Source organism: Columba livia, chromosome 9 (genome assembly GCF_036013475.1).
Source record: "Columba livia isolate bColLiv1 breed racing homer chromosome 9, bColLiv1.pat.W.v2, whole genome shotgun sequence".
Lineage (NCBI taxonomy): Eukaryota > Metazoa > Chordata > Aves > Columbiformes > Columbidae > Columba > Columba livia.
In genome coordinates, this window is record NC_088610.1 from 3,845,870 (window position 1) to 3,864,593 (window position 18,724).

The window sequence follows — 18,724 nt, forward strand, 5'->3', positions numbered from 1 at the left end:
CAAGAAGAAATGGCCTCAAGTTGCACCAGGGGAGGTTTAGATTGGATATTAGGAAAATAATCCTTCATGGAAAGGGCTGTCGGGCATTGGAACAGGCTGCCCAGGGCAGCGGTGGAGTCACCATCCCTGGAGGGGGTTAAAGGGCGTTTAGACGAGGTTCTTAGGGACATGGTTTAGTGCTAGAGTGAGGTTATGGTTGGGCTCGATGATCCTGAGGGTCTCTTCCAACTTAAATGATTCTATGATTCCTCTTGTTAAACTAGTGGAGCAGCACAGAGAGATTTGCAAGAGAGCAGAAGGAAGGAACCTAAACTGCAAGAGGCGCACACAGGTCTTCTCTGTTTCTACAAAAGGAAAAAGACTGCACCTAGTACCATTGCGATTTCTTGTCTTTTGTGCTATGACCCAGGTATCTCAGTATCTCACGCACATAGATGTGCACTCACGTATACACGGCACAGACACTCCTTTTCTTGCAGGTGAAGTCACTGATTTCTGCTGCCACAGGTTCTCAGTACAGGAAGAAGCTGCGTCCTCCCCCACCCCAAGATGAGAGCGACTCCAAAAACGTCCTCTTAATTTCATTAACTTGTGAGTTATGACTCACCAGCCAGGCCCCACCAGCAATTTCAGAAAACACATAACAGGATATCATTTTTACTCCCTGAAGTACATCACAATTTTAATCTAGAGTTGTAATTGACTCCACTTTTAAAAGAAGTGATAAAACGTTCAGAGAGTTGCTAGTACCGCTAGATAAGCAGCCCTGCCAATATATAAGGGAGATAGCACGGCCAATGGATGAGAAAATGATTACAAACACATTAGAATGATTCTTCGCCACATTGATCTGTAATTTTACTTTATGTTATCTATTAATCTCTGATCTGTGTCTTTTGAATCATATCCAAGTGAATTGTACCCCTGGTGATTGCTGTTCAAACTTCCTCCAGAGTCACAGTCAACACAGCAGCATGTAATACATTTTGTTACTGTAAATATGATGGGTAAAAATTGATACTGAAAAAGATAGAAGTGTAAGCATGTTTTTTATCAGGGCTAATATTGTTTCCTGTTGTGCAAGATAAGGAAGCTCAGTTTCTATCCTTTTTTCAGCAAGCAAGAGTCATGTTTGGTGACAGCAAATACAAAAATCCTTTAAAGATATAGACTACTTCCAGCACTTAAAGTTGCAGTGAAGGTCAAAAGCAACAGTGATTCAGGGTCTGGACCATCTAAATTCAGAATTACTTCCACCAGTCACCTGAAACCATGAGTTTTTGTAACAATTGGCGAAGTCTACTGGGGTGGGACAGTAGAAACTGAATGTTCCCTAATCCTACCTAATCCATAATTGTGTCATCTTCTGAAATGGGATATTTCTACTTGCTTCAGCACCTGCTCAACTAGAAACTGCCCTTTGCATCACAGCCACGGAGCATAGCTTTGCTAACCTTTATGTTCATCTTTTCCATGGATCATTTGAAAAGCACTCAAAAATTAGCAATCATTTCAGCAGCTCAAAAAGATCTCAGCTCTTCTTAATCATTTGTTTTCTGTGAGGAAAAGATTAATACCATCAGTGAGAAAAACAACATGCCACAGGAAGGCCTGATCTAATTGCAATATTTCCTACTGAATACCACCAATATCCAGAATCTCTATATAATACTAAATCAGTTTCATGAGGAACAACAGGACCATGGTGGTTGTGTGTGCTTCACCTTCTTACTGCAGGAGTTTAAGAGCCTGAGAACATACAGCTGAATGAAAGGTATTCGTGTTTATACTTACATGCTTTTCTGGTCATCAACTCACCATAATACTTGAGACTTCCTCTGACAGGATGTGTTTTGATGTATCCGCTGGGTGAAAGAAAATCAAGTTTTACCTACAGGGAACTGAATTACGAAAATATGGATTAACAGGTTTAATTTGTGTGTTTCAAAATGTCTTCCTCTGCTATAATAATAATCTCTGTCTAATGCACCACAGCGTGGCAAATCAGTGCTCACAAGTCAGAGAAGCAGTGGATTCTGTCATCTGAATAGTTAACATCACAGCTATTTTAGCCTGTATGGCATCGGCATTTACAAATCTCCATTCAGCTATGCTGTCTTAGATATACCAGCATTTATACTGGTCTGTTTAATCCACACAGAGCCCAAACCCTACACATGACCTCTGGTCATCTGCTTTTGGGGGTCTTATTACAAGATATGGGCACAATTTGAACAGAGATTAGGGAGAGCTATAAACACAGAGTAAATAAGTACCTATGCAATAGAGTGCAGGCATCAAATATAGAGAGGTTGTAGCCTACATACACATTTTATTTATCAAATATTAAGGAATTTTAATGGGAAAGCATGCCCTTACATGTTACGATCATGAAAAAGTGTCGGTTGGACTTTATACCCCCTCAGATATCAAAGTCATCAACTACAAGACACAGATTTGTAGCAAATGAGGCTTAATTAACAGTGGTGCTCCTGAATTTCCCTATTCCTCAACATTCCCTGCTGCTATGGAAAATTAATTAAGGCTTAAATCTTGTGGTTTCTTCTTTAGCACTTGTTGCATGGCAACATTCATTTTTACGTATGAGCTTCTTCCTCCAGATGACTTTATAATAGTCTTACCCAAAAGATGAGCCGTTAAAGTCTTCAGACAGATATCTGCACATCTTGGTTTGGTTGTGTTGGGTTATTCACTCATAGGATATGAATTATTCACTGATAAGAGAGACCGTAAAGGTCTGGTTGGTTCCAGGCGTCAGTAAAATCAGTCAGTCATGGCAGAGGATTTAACTGCCTTCTTTTTAAGTAATTTCCACCACCATTTCTAAGGAATATCCACTGAGGGAAGCCTTGCAGATACACACAGAAGACTGTGTTCTCTAAATTTAAGTTCCAGTCAAGATGCAGTTTCCACCAAAAAAATTATATAGGTGAACTATCCCATGCAGGTGACTTTTCCTTCCACTGAATTACAGGTCAAATTCACCATGTAATGCAGCAGCCTGACTGAATTCATGCAATGGCACAACTTGATTGTAACTCTTTGTAACCAATATTATTGCTGATTTCAGTCAGTCTTTTCCAGTGCACAAAAAATAAATCATAGAAGAAGAGCAACATGTGTCCAGAATACACTTGTCTCTCTTTTTGAATCTGCAAAATAGATTCCATAAAGCAATGGAGAAATGCAGGATTGTTCATGGTGACAGAGCAATGAAGTGAATTGCTAGATCTTCACATTTAATTTTTGATACCAGTTCACACACTCCAAGACCACTCCATAGCATTAAACACAGCATGGTAATGATGTTGGGCAATTGCTTCAAAAGCCATAACCTGGTGGAAGGGCCAACACTGCTCACCTACCAGAAAACACTTGGGAGGAGATTGGGCCAATCTCTCATGGAGGCCTCAACAGAAACAATTTCTTCAAAGAAATTGCTGAATTAATCATCTTATTCTATTATGCTCTCATGACCAAGCCTTTTTAAAAAGTATATTATTTTTTTGTCTCTGTCGAAACAACAGGAATTTTTGTTTAATCACTATTTCCCTGTAAAATAATGTTTTCTTAATATTTGAGTGAACAGGAATCGCTTGCACTGACAAAACTGCTGCATCCAGAGAAGCGAGAAATAGTCTGTCTCTCTCTTCTGAACACATTTTTATTCAAAAAGATAAAATATACTTCAAACCGCCACCGTAGCACTGCAATCTGTTAGTACATGCTAGTACCAACAAGTTTTCAAAAGGAGACAGGCTCAAAATGGAAAATTCAGACCTCGGTGCCTCATTTTCCAGACCCAGTTTGTGCTTCAAGTCCATTAAAACAAGAGATCATCTGAAGATGTCGAATCAAAATTATAAGAGGTCATCTGCAGATCTTGAATCAAATCTCAGCTCACTAAGAAGGTTTGAAGATGTTCAGACAAAAGCCCTTCTAATTTCAGATAACTCACAACCATGCCTTCCTGTTTTTCACAGCATTTCAGTATTATGAAAACACAGCAGCCAGCCCTGCAGAAAAAGCGTACACTGTTAACAAATTTATTTAATGTGACCTCTTCTTGTCTCGCTGGGCTTTAAACATCCAGGAGTCTGTTCCCTGCCCGTCCTTGGCATTGAACTGGTCACATTACCAAGGACCACACTCGTTCAAACAAGTTCTACTTTCGCTGTCGCTACCAGTGTAAAATAATATATTCAGGCAAAAAGGAATTAATTATGTGGACAGAATAAACAAAACCAAACATGTGAATGTATCCATATTCCAACGTTCAAATCAAGAGTGAAAGAAAGCTCCTGCTGGGAATATTTTGGGGTTGTTCTTTGTATTTGAACCAATTCACCCGTTCAGTAATATCTTCACCGTTTTCAAAGGGACATGTAAACAAGTCCAGAAGTACTGAAGTAGCATCACACCCAAAACTGAAGAATATCAGACTCATCCATCATTTATGGCAACACACCAAGAGAAGCTGTGAACACCACGCTGACAATTTGCTTAGGACCATTCAGAGCAACTGGGGAGACAAACCTCAGATGTATCACCCTTCTAATAATGCATGCAGAGAGTTATGGTGACACACGGGATAAAGCACCATTTACCAAAAAGGTGTTAGTTTATATTATCTCATGGATAACAGCTATTATAGGACAGTCTTGCACTTGTGACATTCATAGGACAGTATGGCACATGTCGAAGCAATTACGTTGTGTTAGCCTGGACACCAAATGCCAGGAAAGCATTAATTTGGAGGTGATCAGAACCTGCTGTTTTCTTTGTGAATAATTTATGTATTGAATGTAACAGTCATTTCTTGATAATTTACAAATGGAAAATACTGCCCAGTTCTGCTTGCTGCTGTTGGCAACCACTCCCTGAACAATCCCCAGGAACACGCTCCGGCCAAAGCACAAGTCACTACTCTCTGTTATTCCTTGTGCTTAAAAGTCAAGGAAATGACAAGCTATTTTTGATACAATCCAAACACACAAAGTCTGCTCACACCATACCCCAGACCTCCGCTTGCCAAAGGCCTCACAATCTAACTTCACTTAAAACATTCAAAGGAAAGCGACAGAGGTGCAAACAGATACAAAATTCACAGCAAAATGGGAGAATGAGTGGGAGATTGATTTTCTGCACTCAGGAAAATGTCTGTGATAATTTATGCTCTTTCTTTCACAAGTTTATGTGGCACAAGCAGCTCCTGAAGAAGCTACTAGAATGAAGAGAGATCTCCTACTTCAACCGAGGAAATACGTTCCATGACAAAGGAAAAAGACGAAATATATATGTAATAGCAATAAAAGAACGCCAGTGTTATTTTATTTAACTGTGAAGGACAAAACAGAAATAATATAAATGCCAAACAAAAAGAAACAAGATGAGACAGAATTAGCTGAGACTAAAGCAAGGACAAGTTACGGGTCCCTGATGGTGTAACAAATTACGAAGCAGGTAGAAACTAATGTCGAGAACTATTTATTCATCTCTATAACGGGAACAACTTCAGGCAAGGACAATAATCACAAAGCAGGAGAGTGTTCATTAATTAAATGGAAACAAATCAGAATTGTTCAAGGGACAGCTTGCCAAGGATCCGTTTGGCAGGCAGACATGCAATGTTCTTCTTTGTGCTCTGAACTTTTTGTGTGACAAGAGCTTTAAAAAAGTTTATCAAGGCTCCTGGTTGCACAGGTAGCTCTTTGGCAATGACATTGGTCACATGAAAATAATTCCAGATTAACTATACAAATCCAGTCCTTAAAAAAATACAGTGGTATACAGCAGGTAACTGTGAAAGCCTTGACTTGTGTGGGTGTCAAGAGTCAAGTGTCTAGAGGACCAGACTCCTTTCAGTGGTGCCCAACGGCAGGATGAGGGGCAACAGGCACAGACTGAAAGACAGGAGGTTCCATCTAAATCTGAGGAGAAACTTCTTTCCTTTGAGGTGCTGGAGCCTGGCCCAGGCTGCCCAGAGAGGTTGTGGAGTCTCCTTCTCTGGAGACATTCAAACCCATCTGGACATGATCCTGTGTGATCTGCTCAGATGAACCTGCTTTAGCAGGTGGGTTGGACTGGATGATCTCCAGAGGTCCCTTCAACCCCAACCAGTCTGTGACTTCCCCAGCCAGTTTTGTGCTGTTTCCATAACTGCCAATTATCAAATCAGGCTCCTTCCTCTTGCCCATCTCCTCCTGATTGAATCAACTCCCACATGCACGTAGGAATCTTCTCTATCTCTGTACCCGCATTGTGTAGAGCCTCATAATTTGATACTCTTCTAAACCAGCATGACAGAAGTTCATATCCCTCAGACTAGAAAGGGAGATTTAAATCAGATCTTCCTTTTACTGGAACAGGCACCTTTTTATTATAAAATACTCACAAAGTTTTCCTCCATAGGCTTGTTTGGGCACATCCGTCCTATCCCAAGCAGCACTCTCAGATCCAGGCCTTCAGAGAACCCGTGTCACTGCATGTAGACACACAGTCCTATAACTTTCTGGATAAAATATAACTATTATGCAAAAAAAGGCATTTCTGGAGACAAGCAGTATCCCAGCTGGGGGCTCGGGTTGTGAGTTTGAGTTCTGTTGCTTGTAGTTAACACCCTTTTGTCAGGGTTGGGGACTTTTGTCACCTACATACTTTTTAGATCTGGCCCTTTGTAGGTTTTTTTCATCACCACAGCTTAAAAACATTTAATCAATTGAAGTCAGTAAAAAACCCACAAGAATTTGCATACAGAGCAATAATTTATTAGCGAAGTTTCATCACATTATAAATTAAGTGGGCAGAATTATGAACTCCTGAATAACTGGATGTACAGGGGAAACTGCAGTGAATCCGTAATTACAAAACCATAAAGATGATGTGATAAATATGACATCGCAAATGTAATAAAGGAATGACTCTGCCATAATTTAAGCATCTTTCATTAAATGCAACAGAGTTGTAGATTTTTTTTATTTTTTTTCTTTATTTTTTACTACTGCATCCTCACTGTACTTGTTTTTCCAATTGCTAACTTGAGCAAAGCACAAATCACAAAATCACAGAATGTCAGGGGTTGGAAGGGACCTCGAAAGCTCATCCAGTGCAATCCCCCCATGGAGCAGGAACACCCAGATGAGGTTACACAGGAAGGTGTCCAGGCGGGTTTGAATGTCTCCAGAGCAGGAGACTCCACAACCCCCCTGGGCAGCCTGGGCCAGGCTCTGCCATCCTCACTGAGAAGGAGTTTCTTCTCAAATTTAAGTGGAACCTCTTGTGTTCCACTTTGAACCCATTGCCCTTTGTGCTATCACTGGTTGTCTCCAAGAAGAGCCTGGCTCCATCCTCCTGATACTCAACCTTTATCTATCTGTAAACATTAATGAGGTCACCCCTCAGTCTCCTCTTGTCCAGCTCCAGAGCCCCAGCTCCCTCAGCCTTTCCTCACACGGGAGATGCTCCACTCCCTTCAGCATCTTTGTTGCCCTGCGTTGGACTCTTTCCAGCAGTTCCCTGTCCTGCTGGAACTGAGGGGCCACAACTGGACACAATATTCCAGATGTGGTCTCACCAGGGCAGAGTAGAGGGGCAGGAGAACCTCCCTGACCTACTGACCACCCCCTTCTAATCCACCCCAGGTACCATTGGCCTTCCTGGCCACAAGGGCCCAGTGCTGGCTCATGGTCACCCTGCTGTCCCCAGGACCCCCAGGTCCCTTTCCCCTACGCTGCTCTCTAATAGGTCATTCCCCAACTTATACTGAAACCTGGGGTTGTTCCTACCCAGATGCAAGACTCTACACTTGCCCTTGTTATATTTCATTAAATTTTTCCCCGCCCAACTCCCCAGCCTGTCCAGGTCTCTGGATGGCAGCACAACCTTTGGCGTGTCAGCCACTCCTCCCAGCTTTAAATCCTTGTGTCGATCAGGGTCGGGCACATCACTCAGAGCACTTTGTCACCTGGTCCAGACAAAACATGTCACACCTTTGTGCCTGGTCACAGCAGCACCGAGGTATCACGCTCAAAACAAGTTGACAAGATTTTAGTGATGTACATTTACAGCAGCAGCACAGCACCACTGAGAAGGTTTCAGAGGAATCTATACATTAAATCATTATTAACAGAATGTGAAATCTTTCCAAATTTTAGGGGTTTATTTTTTGTCTTAATGACCATGTATTTCTTTCAGGATCTTGCTTTAACTTAAGTGCAAACTACTTTTCCTCTTCCCTTTGTGTAAATATGTAAAGCAAAGAAACTGAAGTGGGGAAAATACATCAGATATTCAACACATCGAAATCCCTCTGAAAAGAACTAACGCACTCTTCATATTAAATAAAACTTTGCTTTTTGCAAAACCCATTTCACGTGGAAGACTTCCAAGTTTTTCTTTGCAACAGGAGCTGTTTCATGCAGCTCAATGACTACCCTGCAAACAAGGAAAAAGTTGGAAATTTTAAGAGCATTATTACTGTCTTCTCTATTCTGTGAAGTCACTATCAGAGGTTTTTTTGGGAAAAGTAACACAAATGCAATATCCATGGGGTGATCCTACAGATCATGTTCAAAGAAGCATAAAATTAACTGCCTGTGAAGGTCAATTAGTTTTGACATTAATTTTGGTACCATAAGCTAAACCATTTTTTTGTACATTAGTGACAATATACATGAAGCAGATTCTAGAAAAAAATATGTGAACATTCGCAAATTGCAGCACATTTTCATTATTCTTTCAATTTACAAGTGAACTAAAACATCATTAAATGCTTTAATATTATTTCAGCTTCACACAATGAGCACGTGCTTGCACATTCCTGTTATTGACATTGTGCTTGATTGTTTTGCAGGAGTCAAACTAATAGCTATTTAGGAAAAATGCTTAAGAAATTGGTGGACATTATAAGTTATTTTGAATCAAGCACTGAAAACCACAATGAAAGTGTATTTCAAATTAATTATATTTTTTTAATCAAAACAGTAGATATCTAAACACAACAAATTACAACCAAATCTAAAGTAAAAAGAATTAGAGATGCCCAAGGATGCCCATGGAAGTTAAACAATTTATCCTTCTGCATGAGAATTTTGTTTTCTACTTTAAGAAAGATGTGACTTGCCAAACCAAACCAACAATAACTAGAAACAGACCAGTTTCCACAAATGAATGTTTTATATTTTCAAGTATACCTCTGTCAATTAAAAAATTAATTGGCCTTGAAAATCCTGGAGAGACAACGTTTTTCCACAAACAAAAGTATCTGGGGGGATGTTTTTAACCAAATCCAACTGTGTAATCTGAGAGGAAGCTGCAGGACGTACCAATAGTAAAATTAAAAATAAAACCCCACATCAGCCTTCTCTATAAAAAAAAAGAACAAAACTGCTATTTGAGGTTGTAGGAAGACGTGGGTCCCACCGGGGAAGACGGAAACACAAATGCGTTGAAAATTAAGAACAGTGTCAGCACGTAGTTTCTCACTCAACATTATGGGCCTTGTAGGTTATTTTCCCCATAAACTTTCATTAATTCCTGACCAAAATTCCCAGAAGGAGAAAGCTGCAGCCCAAGACTAACTTTGAGCACTTAGTGATGTTTTCCTGAGCAGTTTGTCTCCACTAAAGGGTGGCCCTCCTGGAAATAATTCAGCACCGGGGGGGATTTTTGGACTTTAACTCCATGCTGCTCTGCCCAAAACTGTATTTTCATTCCCACTTTCACTCTGCCCCACAGGAGACAAGGCTTCTCCCCATGTTCTGGAGAATAAAGTCGCTCTAGTCCTTTCCTAATACATAGGAAAATAAGAGCTAGGAAGGAGTAGGAATGGCTTTGAGAGATTTACAAGTAATCTTTACAAATTAATAATTTGTGGGTTTCTTTCTAGAAACAGAAATGAATATAAAGAACAAGTTACCATTTGGCAATTTACCCTGATCACTTGAGGGAAATTCTGCCTTGGCAGATGGTAGTTCTGATGAAGAATTCCCGTTATACCTTGAAATGCCAAAATTAATGTGTTCTTATGATGATATTAATAATTATTTCTGTTTCCTCAGATCTTGACAACTCTTACCTCAACATTACTTCTTTTTCTATAAGAATAAGTAATTTTTGGCAAAAATGAAGGTCTAGAGCAGGGTTGTCAAACTCACTTTCACTGGGACCATATCAGCCTCACAGTTGCCTTATGGGCCAAATGTAATTTTAGGAATGTATAAACGTAACAACCCAGGCCCATGCAGCGTCCCTCATTCAAATACCGTGGGTTACAACTGGGCAATTGAACTGAACCCTGAGGAATCTTGAAGATACAGAACTATGAAACTTACAGTTATAATACCCAGAAAAATAAAAATGCGTGTTTCACCCGGCTATACTTTTCCATCCCTCTGTTTTTACTCAAATGGTAAATTATAGCCAGTAAATTTTGAACAGCCTGAGAAGCAAGCCCGCATAGAAAATTCTATTTTTACACATCTATGGCTTCATTCAGCTTTGGGGAAATTCAAACATCTGGCTATACTAGCCAAGGTATTGAGCATCCAGCTGCCAAGCAAGCACTCAAGTCCACGGTCCACGGTTTCACCCCACACATCCTTCTGCTGGCTGAAAAAAGCAGAACTACAGGTTACCCATTTCTACTTCTTTGTGCAAGCACTGGTTTCAGAGTATTCTTGTGCTATTATTAGGTCACCCTGCTCCATATTCCAAGTCCTCCTGCGGTTCCCAGCAGGATGCCAGTTACTGGCAAGCTCCGAGAGCCTGAAGGCTGTGCATCTGTTCCCAGACTGACAGGTAGCACAGCAAGTTAAAAAGCCTATAAATTTGCAGCAGGAGGCTTCGCCTAGACAAATAAAATCCCTGCTCGGGTTTGTTTTTCCAAGCAGCAGGTCGTGCGATGCCACTGTTTTCCTTCCCATTCGGGGATGCTCAGCCCTGGGGTGCAGATCGGCCTCTGCTCCGGGGCGGGTCCTGAACCAACACACATTGTCCCTTCTGAGGAACACGATTGGCACAGAAAGGTTGTGGATGTGGATTTTCATCCCCCAGGCAACAATTTTCCTGGGAGTCTCTTTGCAGGTCAAACCTACTAGTACAGGGATCATGTCAGTGTTTTTCCACTGCATAAATGGGCTTGATCCCAGGGCTGGGGATTCGAGTGGTATAAACTGATATAACTCAGCTTTTGGAGTCATCAATGCTACGTGAATCACAGAGTGTTAGGGATTGGAAGGGACCTCGAAAGATCATCTAGTCCAAACCCCATGCTGGAGCAGGAACAGCAACAGGTTGGGCTCGAGCTCACAGAAAACAACAGAAGTAAAATAATTGCAAGAGGTCCAGTAATATGCATCGGCACAAAGTTTCAGTAGCATTACGAGAAGGAAAATTTCACATATTGGCTTCTATTCTCCATATTACGAAATTACGTAAACTTCTTATCAAGAAAAATAGCACAAGTTGGTGGAAAGGTTGGCAAAAAAACAAAAGTATGTTTGCTGACATCATTGAAAACACCAGCTCAACATTATGCCTAGATCTACAGCCTAAGTGCTTACTAGATGGGACACAGAAAGTCCCCAATTTCTTTCTGTCCTCTAAATATTACAGAAGGCCAGATATAATCCTCAACACAGTCAGCACTGAGCTCTGAATTCTCTTCTGGGTGCAGATGGTCCCTTGGATGGAACATCCAAGCAGGTATACAAAGTGAGGTCTCCAAGATTCTTTGGGATCTGGCAACTGAGATTAATCTACTTTGCCCACTGAAGAAAGCCCAAGTTTGGCCCAAAAATTCCCCAAATCCCTCGAATCCCAATGGAGTGCAGCCTTCTGTTGGGCAGCACAAAGTCATCTGCTTTCAGATCTAATGCTCCTGCAGAAGCCCGGACCCATAACATCTCTCACCCTCCAGCACATGGCACCATTTCCCTTTTCCATCACTCAAGAGAAGCTCTTATTTGAGACAAGAACTGAAAAGAAGAACACCTAAACTGCATTATTCTATTCTTTCACCAAATGAAGCAATTTATGATTCCCATTTAACTTTTCTGCATCACAAACAACAGAGAACAAAGAATTTTGGTTAAAGGAGGAAGTCAAACACAGTTTTGCCACCCATTTAAATAGTCCTCCAAATATATTGCATTTTGGCTCCACGTAAACAGATGCTGTCATTACAGAGACAGGACATGTCAGGATACATTTTAACTAGGACTTGTTGAGCTCAGGTGACTGAAGTTTCTCAAAAACTAGAAATCATTTTAGAACTCTGGATTAGAGAGTTGTCTTAATCCAACAGTACTAACTATGCAAATCATGCACCCTATAGCTAAAACCACCTTGTCTAAAAATGAAATAAACCAAAGCTGAAGACAGTTCCCAAGGACAAAATCTGAACAATTGGGGGAAAATAAATAAATAAATAGATAAAAAACCACACACCACACCTCAATAAGTCAAAATGTTAGTTGAATCAACCCATGTCTCGTTAATATTTGTTTTCCATGGTATATTAAAGATAGTGCTCTGCAGAACTTGCTCTGTGCTCTCTTGCCCCTGTTGGGCTATTAGTGGTAGGAAAGCAAAAGCTGCAAGTCTTTTAAACTAAATACTGACCACAAGCCCTGAAAAATTATCTCAACCAAGCTTATTTTTATTCCAGTTTTAACTAGTTTTTGATTCAAAAGTTCACAGACACTTCCTTTTTCAAAACCGTGTCTGAAAATCCTCATGTTAAACAGAGAAAAAATAGAAAAACATTAAAACTCAGCGCTTTGCCTTCAAAAAATCAGCATCCCACTGAGATGAATGATGGTAATTCATATTTCTTCTAGTGCTATTATTTCTATCAGATGGAGATTGAAATTTTGTCTGTATTAAGGAAATGTTTCTAAACTCCTTGTGGGCATTTTTTCTAGTTCAGCCTACTCTAAAATTAGAAATATTTGAATGCAAACCAGCACCAGCCCACACCTGTTACCATCTGTGTTTAAAGCAGTGTGCCATCTCTTCTCAAAGATGACCTAATAAGTCAGTGTTGAGAATGTAAGAGTTGGATCATTGCTCTATGGTTGCAAGTGGAACAACCCTTGGTCTCAAAAAAGCAAAGGCTGGAAATTAGCGCTTTGAAAACACACCTCTTAATCCAAACTCACGCGTTTTGCAAAAACCTGTTGGCTACTACTGCGAATTTGCTCAGTCTCTTTTCCCTCACACATTCAACTTTTGATGAAGGTATTTTCAGACGCTGTATTTCTAGGTTATTAGACTCATTTTGTGGGAGAAGCTCTGTGGGGAGCAGTGGCAAATGTTAAGCTTTGACTGTATACACCTCGCTCACTTTTTCCGACTGGCAAACACCAATTATGGGCTGATTTTTGTAGGCTAGGAACTGTGTGACCTGAAGGAAACAAGAGAGAAGGGAATGGAAACACCTAAGCAACCTCCTTCTTCTGTAGCATCATGTCCACCTCCAACGGCATGGGAAATGCAATTAGGAACAAAGCAAGATCCAGCTTTCGTATAGCTAAGACAGATCTACAACTTAACCCTAAACAGCCCCATCCAAGCCAAGTCCCCCCACCCTGCAACAACCTGCAGGTAGCCAACGGACTGAGTAATTCATATATACTCAATATCAATTCTGGTTAAAGAGAATGGACTGGAAGAACCTCATGCAAAGCAGAAGTCTAGACCCCAGGGCTGCAAAAAAAGTGTAAATAAAATAAAAATCAAATCTTAAATAGTGCCTAATATTGGAATTCCTACAAGAATCCTACAAGGAATTCCTAAATAATGGAATTCCTACAAGAAGTCGAATTCTATTCTAATACTTATATGCCAAGAAGGGCAAAGAGAACACATACATCTAGAAGAGAGGATGGTGCCATTCTGAAGGTTGTCAGTTCATAAAAATGACAAAAGTGGGCTAAGATTAACCTGCATCTGTTCTAACTCACATAATTTCCCTACCTCACACATTGTAAATCAGCAGCTGCAGGATGATTACCTGGTCTTGGAAGAAATGGAGCATCCAGGCAAGGATCAAAATCATTATATGGGCACTTCCCAAACACTTTGTTCACATTCTCATACCACACAACAATTCACAGGCTTCAAAGGCAGCTGGATAGTTATAATCATCAAACTGACCGCTCCTGTAATACGGGGTGAAGAACAGCAAATGAGAATTTTTGCAGTCTCGTAACTGCTCTTCAACCCATAAATCATATTTAGAAAGTTATTCGATCTGGATAAATCACAGCCAGCAAACACCTGAGAAAGATCTGAAAACAAAACAAAACACACACACAAAATGCAAATATTTCACTCTGTTAATTAGATATGAGGTTTGCTCAGGACCAGCAGACGAGGCTGTGGATGGGAGAGACATCGGGTGCATTAAAGTCTGCAGCAGGATTGTAGGGTTGCAATTCTATACAAATTACCACCCCTTTTCCACCGTTCCTCCCCTAAACTATCCCTCTTCTATCACACAGCTGCTCCTCTTAATAAACTCCTCTTACCTATGATCGGGATCTGTTTCATCTCAAACTGTTACACAATTTTAAATAAACTTGATTATTTTTTCAGTTGCATTCAGCAGGTTTTAGGCCTCTATTAAAACACTTTGAGCTTTTTGTTGCTTTTGTTTGTTCAGGACTAGCTGTAAATTAATGTTTATTAATTGATAAGAATCTTGCCTTTTCTTCTTTCATCACACTTGTATGGTTGTTGCGGTTGATTTCAGGTCATTTCTTTTTCAAGGAACCATTATGCATAAACTTCACTCCTGTTTTCTCTTATGCATTAGCTTTGTTTTGTTTGTTTTTCTCAATTCTGTAATAAAAGTACTTCATCATGGGCAGCATGCACCACAGACTGCACTTCTCAGCCCGTTGTTACTATATGGGAATTGGTGACTGCAAACAAGAGACACGCTGCCTTCTGCTGCATCTTTAAGTTGAATTTAAGCAGTTATTTGCAGTTTATACCTGTAAACCTTAGTAATGCACTCATGCCACCTATTGGCAAATTACATACAAGTCACAGCTGAGTTCAGATTTCCTCCGAGCACAGGTGAAGTATTTTAACTACAAAGTTGCGTGTTCATAATGGATAATAAATATAAAAAAAAAAATCAGAAAAAGCTAAATATTTGCTTTTATTTACAGGAGTTGATTTCCATGGGCAATGTGTCTAAACTGCCTATATATGAAAACATTTTGCCCTAGTCAAATTTCTCATTGTTTAGGCTTAGCAAAAAAATAGGGACACATCACCTATGATCGCTGAAATATTCAGGTTTGTTTATTTATTTCCTATATTTTCAAAACAGTTTAAGAAAATATGGATTCACAGACACACGATAAGTTTGTCAAACAGGGCGGTGTTCTCCAGTCAATAGTGTATCTCTCAGAATAGTTTATTGTAAAGCAAAATGCAGTTTCTAGTCAGCTTTGGGAGCCCTGTCATTAAAATGGCAATAAGGAACACGATGGGAAATATTTACTGCTGTCAGCAAAGCAACAGATGTGCTCTCATTACCTAATGTTAGAAATGGATAACAATCTTTTAGACAAAGAACCTTTTTCCAGTCCAAAAGGCTGATATAAGATTGCGATATGTTTATGAGCACATGAAAATATTGTGTGCGGTATCTCAGATAGCAGGAATATGTAACATATATGCATTTTTTTCATATCCTCTGAAGACTGAAGCAAAGCTGGCTTACAACCTAGTGCTGCATGTGGCTGGCTTCACTCTCAGTGCTTTTCATCCTTAATAGCAGCATTTCCTTCTGCATAGGACGGTCACCCATTTAATTGCACAGTAGAGAGAAAAAAGCAAAGGAAAACTCAGCTGTGGAGATAAATCTCAATAGAAATGTAATGAGTACTCTTGCCAAGAATCATTTACAAAACTTCCTATTCAGCGCTACCCATCAGGAGCGGGACACCCACAATCCCGTCTGTGAACCAGGAGATAAGAGGCTGCTGTTCAACACCCAAAGCACTTTGCTACCGGCCAGTAGCAAATCCGCTACTTCAAATCACGAGCAGCGTGATGGACGGCGGCATTTTGAACTGCACCAATTACAGTCCCCAAGCTGTGAACTCACCGCGTTTAGGCCCCTGGATCTGCCCTCCTCTGTGAGCTTGATGTTGTGAGGTTTGGAGTGGGGAACGGCAGAAATCGGGGCAGCGGTTCAGCCGTCCTGATGCTGTTTTTCAAACAACTCCACCACCAGGAGCCCAACAGTTATAAAAACACTCACCGAGATAAGCACGGTGTGGCTCTCCTTCATAGCCATCGGATTTCTTACTTTTATAACCAGTGAGCTAAATACCTGGCAAATCAGGCAGATACAAAGAAAGGGAGAATCCGGCCTGACAACCACATCTTAAAACTTTTGCAGGATGAGACCACAGAAGAGAATTCTGATTATGAAGTTTGGACAGAAGGGCAGAAGTGCTCGCCTTTCTCAATTTATTTTCACAGAATCCCAGAGTGTCAGGGGTTGGAAGGGACCTGAAAAGCTCATCCAGTGCAATCCCCCCATGGGGCAGGAACACCCAGATGAGGTTACACAGGAAGGTGTCCAGGCGGGTTGGAATGTCTGCAGAGAAGGAGACTCCACAACCCCCCTGGGCAGCCTGGGCCAGGATCTGCCACCCTCACCAGGAAGAAGTTTCTTCTCAAATTTAAGTGGAACCTCTTGTGTTCCACTTTGAACCCATTACCCCTTGTACCCTGGAACAGGGCACTTGCAAAATTTAAACCTTTGTTGTCTGCTTTACTATCTTTACTATCAGCCAGGCAATGTCATTATTGACTATCAGGTGACTAGAGCTGAACATCCTTTCCTTCAGTCTCCAGAATTCCTAGCATTATCACAACAGCGCACCTTGGAACAATAGAAACTCTTTTCCTTGTACCTGCTGTCTGTGGATCATGGTCTATTCTGAGCCAAACACAGCATTCCCATATTGAAACAACTTTCATCAGTGGGACAGAAAACTGGCCTTCTCTGACTTGACTCTGATTAGCCCAGTCAACTCTGGGCAGATGTTTTTCTCTTCAATTCACTCAATGACTTTCCATCCGCTGCTATTTAGGGCCATGGGAAATGGCCTAAATGGGAAATGGAAGCATCAACATTAAAATAATAAAATCCATCATCCAGCGTGCACCCAAAAATGCAAAACTCAGAAAAGATCGAGCCATTCATCTCTTTTTGACCCTCAACACAAAAATCACAGCAATCAACTTCAAACTTCTTCCCCAAGGGCAGAAACTGCTGCACATAAACTGTAGTTGAAGATGTCGAAGCAACAATCCCAAACACTTCTTGAGACAGCAGGTGCTTCTGTCGAGCCAAATGCTGAGTCTATATTATGATCTGCTCTAGGCAACACTGCCACACATCTCAGAAAAATCAAGTGTGGTACAGTAACGTTCAGAATCAGCACAAAAGTGTCGTCTTTCCCCACCCACACGTCCCCCAAACGCTCTCCTGCTCGGTAATCTATAATATAGCTCAGTTCAGTCTCATCTCATGGTATCACACATCCAGAATAAATCCTGCTGAAACGTACAGAGATATCAAGAAGGATCGCATATGGCTCCGGAACATAAAGGAAAGCTTATGTGCTGAGTAACGCGATAGGGATCGGCAACATCAAGGCTGCAGATAGAATTAGATTCAGCTGCTTGATACATGGGACTGACAGTTACTTTGGCAAGATATCCTATAAAATTTATGATCATGTACTGCAGGGCTGAACTGAGGAAAAAAGGCTTGTTCCCAGGACAGTGGTTTGTGTGGGACTTAATAAACAGGAGCTCTCTAATGGCAAATAGCGGGTGCATCAGCCTTCCCAGCAACAGTGAATTTCACCTTTCATAGGTATAAGAAATGAGAATTATCATAAAACTAATCCAGGCAGGCTCTCAGGAGAACAAGGAGTATTCAAATGCAATCAGGGCGATATGACATTGACTCTGCGGAAACTATTGGCACACACTCATAACATATTGCTCAAATATGATAACAGATAAACTGATTTTTGTCTCTGAGGCAAATGAAGACGGTTGCTCAAAAACACAAGAGTGTCTTCAGATTAATATGACTAGTGATTTGAAATTAATTTTTCCAATATTGCGTGACAAAGTTGTGTGTGACAATGCAGAATCGTTCAGATCGCCATCCTCCAGAGTGGCATTAGGAGGTAATACTGCTAAGCAAATATATGCCCACTCAAGCAGCGCCATCCAGCACACTCCATAAATTAAAATTAATTAAACTCAAGCATCGTCTTTGATGGGAACAGAATTTGCATCTGTAAATTTAATAATGAATAACTGTAATATTCAACTGTAATATCAAACACCTCTATAATTCTATTAATCTTTAACTGACTTGTGGCACATTAATTTCACATTTCTCATACTTTTTGGAGAGGAAAACTGAAAAAGTTAAAAAAAATAAAAATAAAGCTTTTACAAGTAATAGCAATTGAAGTTGAATATTTCTGATCAGATGGAAATCAATACTGTAGAGATAACCAGAGGATCTCCTACCAATTTTCTAAGAATTCAATTCCTTCAGATTAAGTCAAGCGAAAATAAGAATAAATACCACCCATTTTCACTAGCCCTGGTATTTTACTGGCAAAATTCTACTGACTTCGAGGTA

The 18,724-nt window shown here is 40.5% G+C and overlaps 1 long non-coding RNA gene across 1 annotated transcript in view; it reads right to left on the reverse strand.

Moving 5' to 3' along the window:
- Window positions 1–18,724, reverse strand: part of LOC110355228 (uncharacterized) — a 78,867-nt gene that overhangs the window by 24,851 nt on the left and 35,292 nt on the right. Inside the window, exon 6 of the long non-coding RNA XR_010474609.1 lies at window positions 1,819–14,183. This is a non-coding gene — a long non-coding RNA (uncharacterized LOC110355228). The remainder of the gene's footprint in view (window positions 1–1,818; window positions 14,184–18,724) is intronic.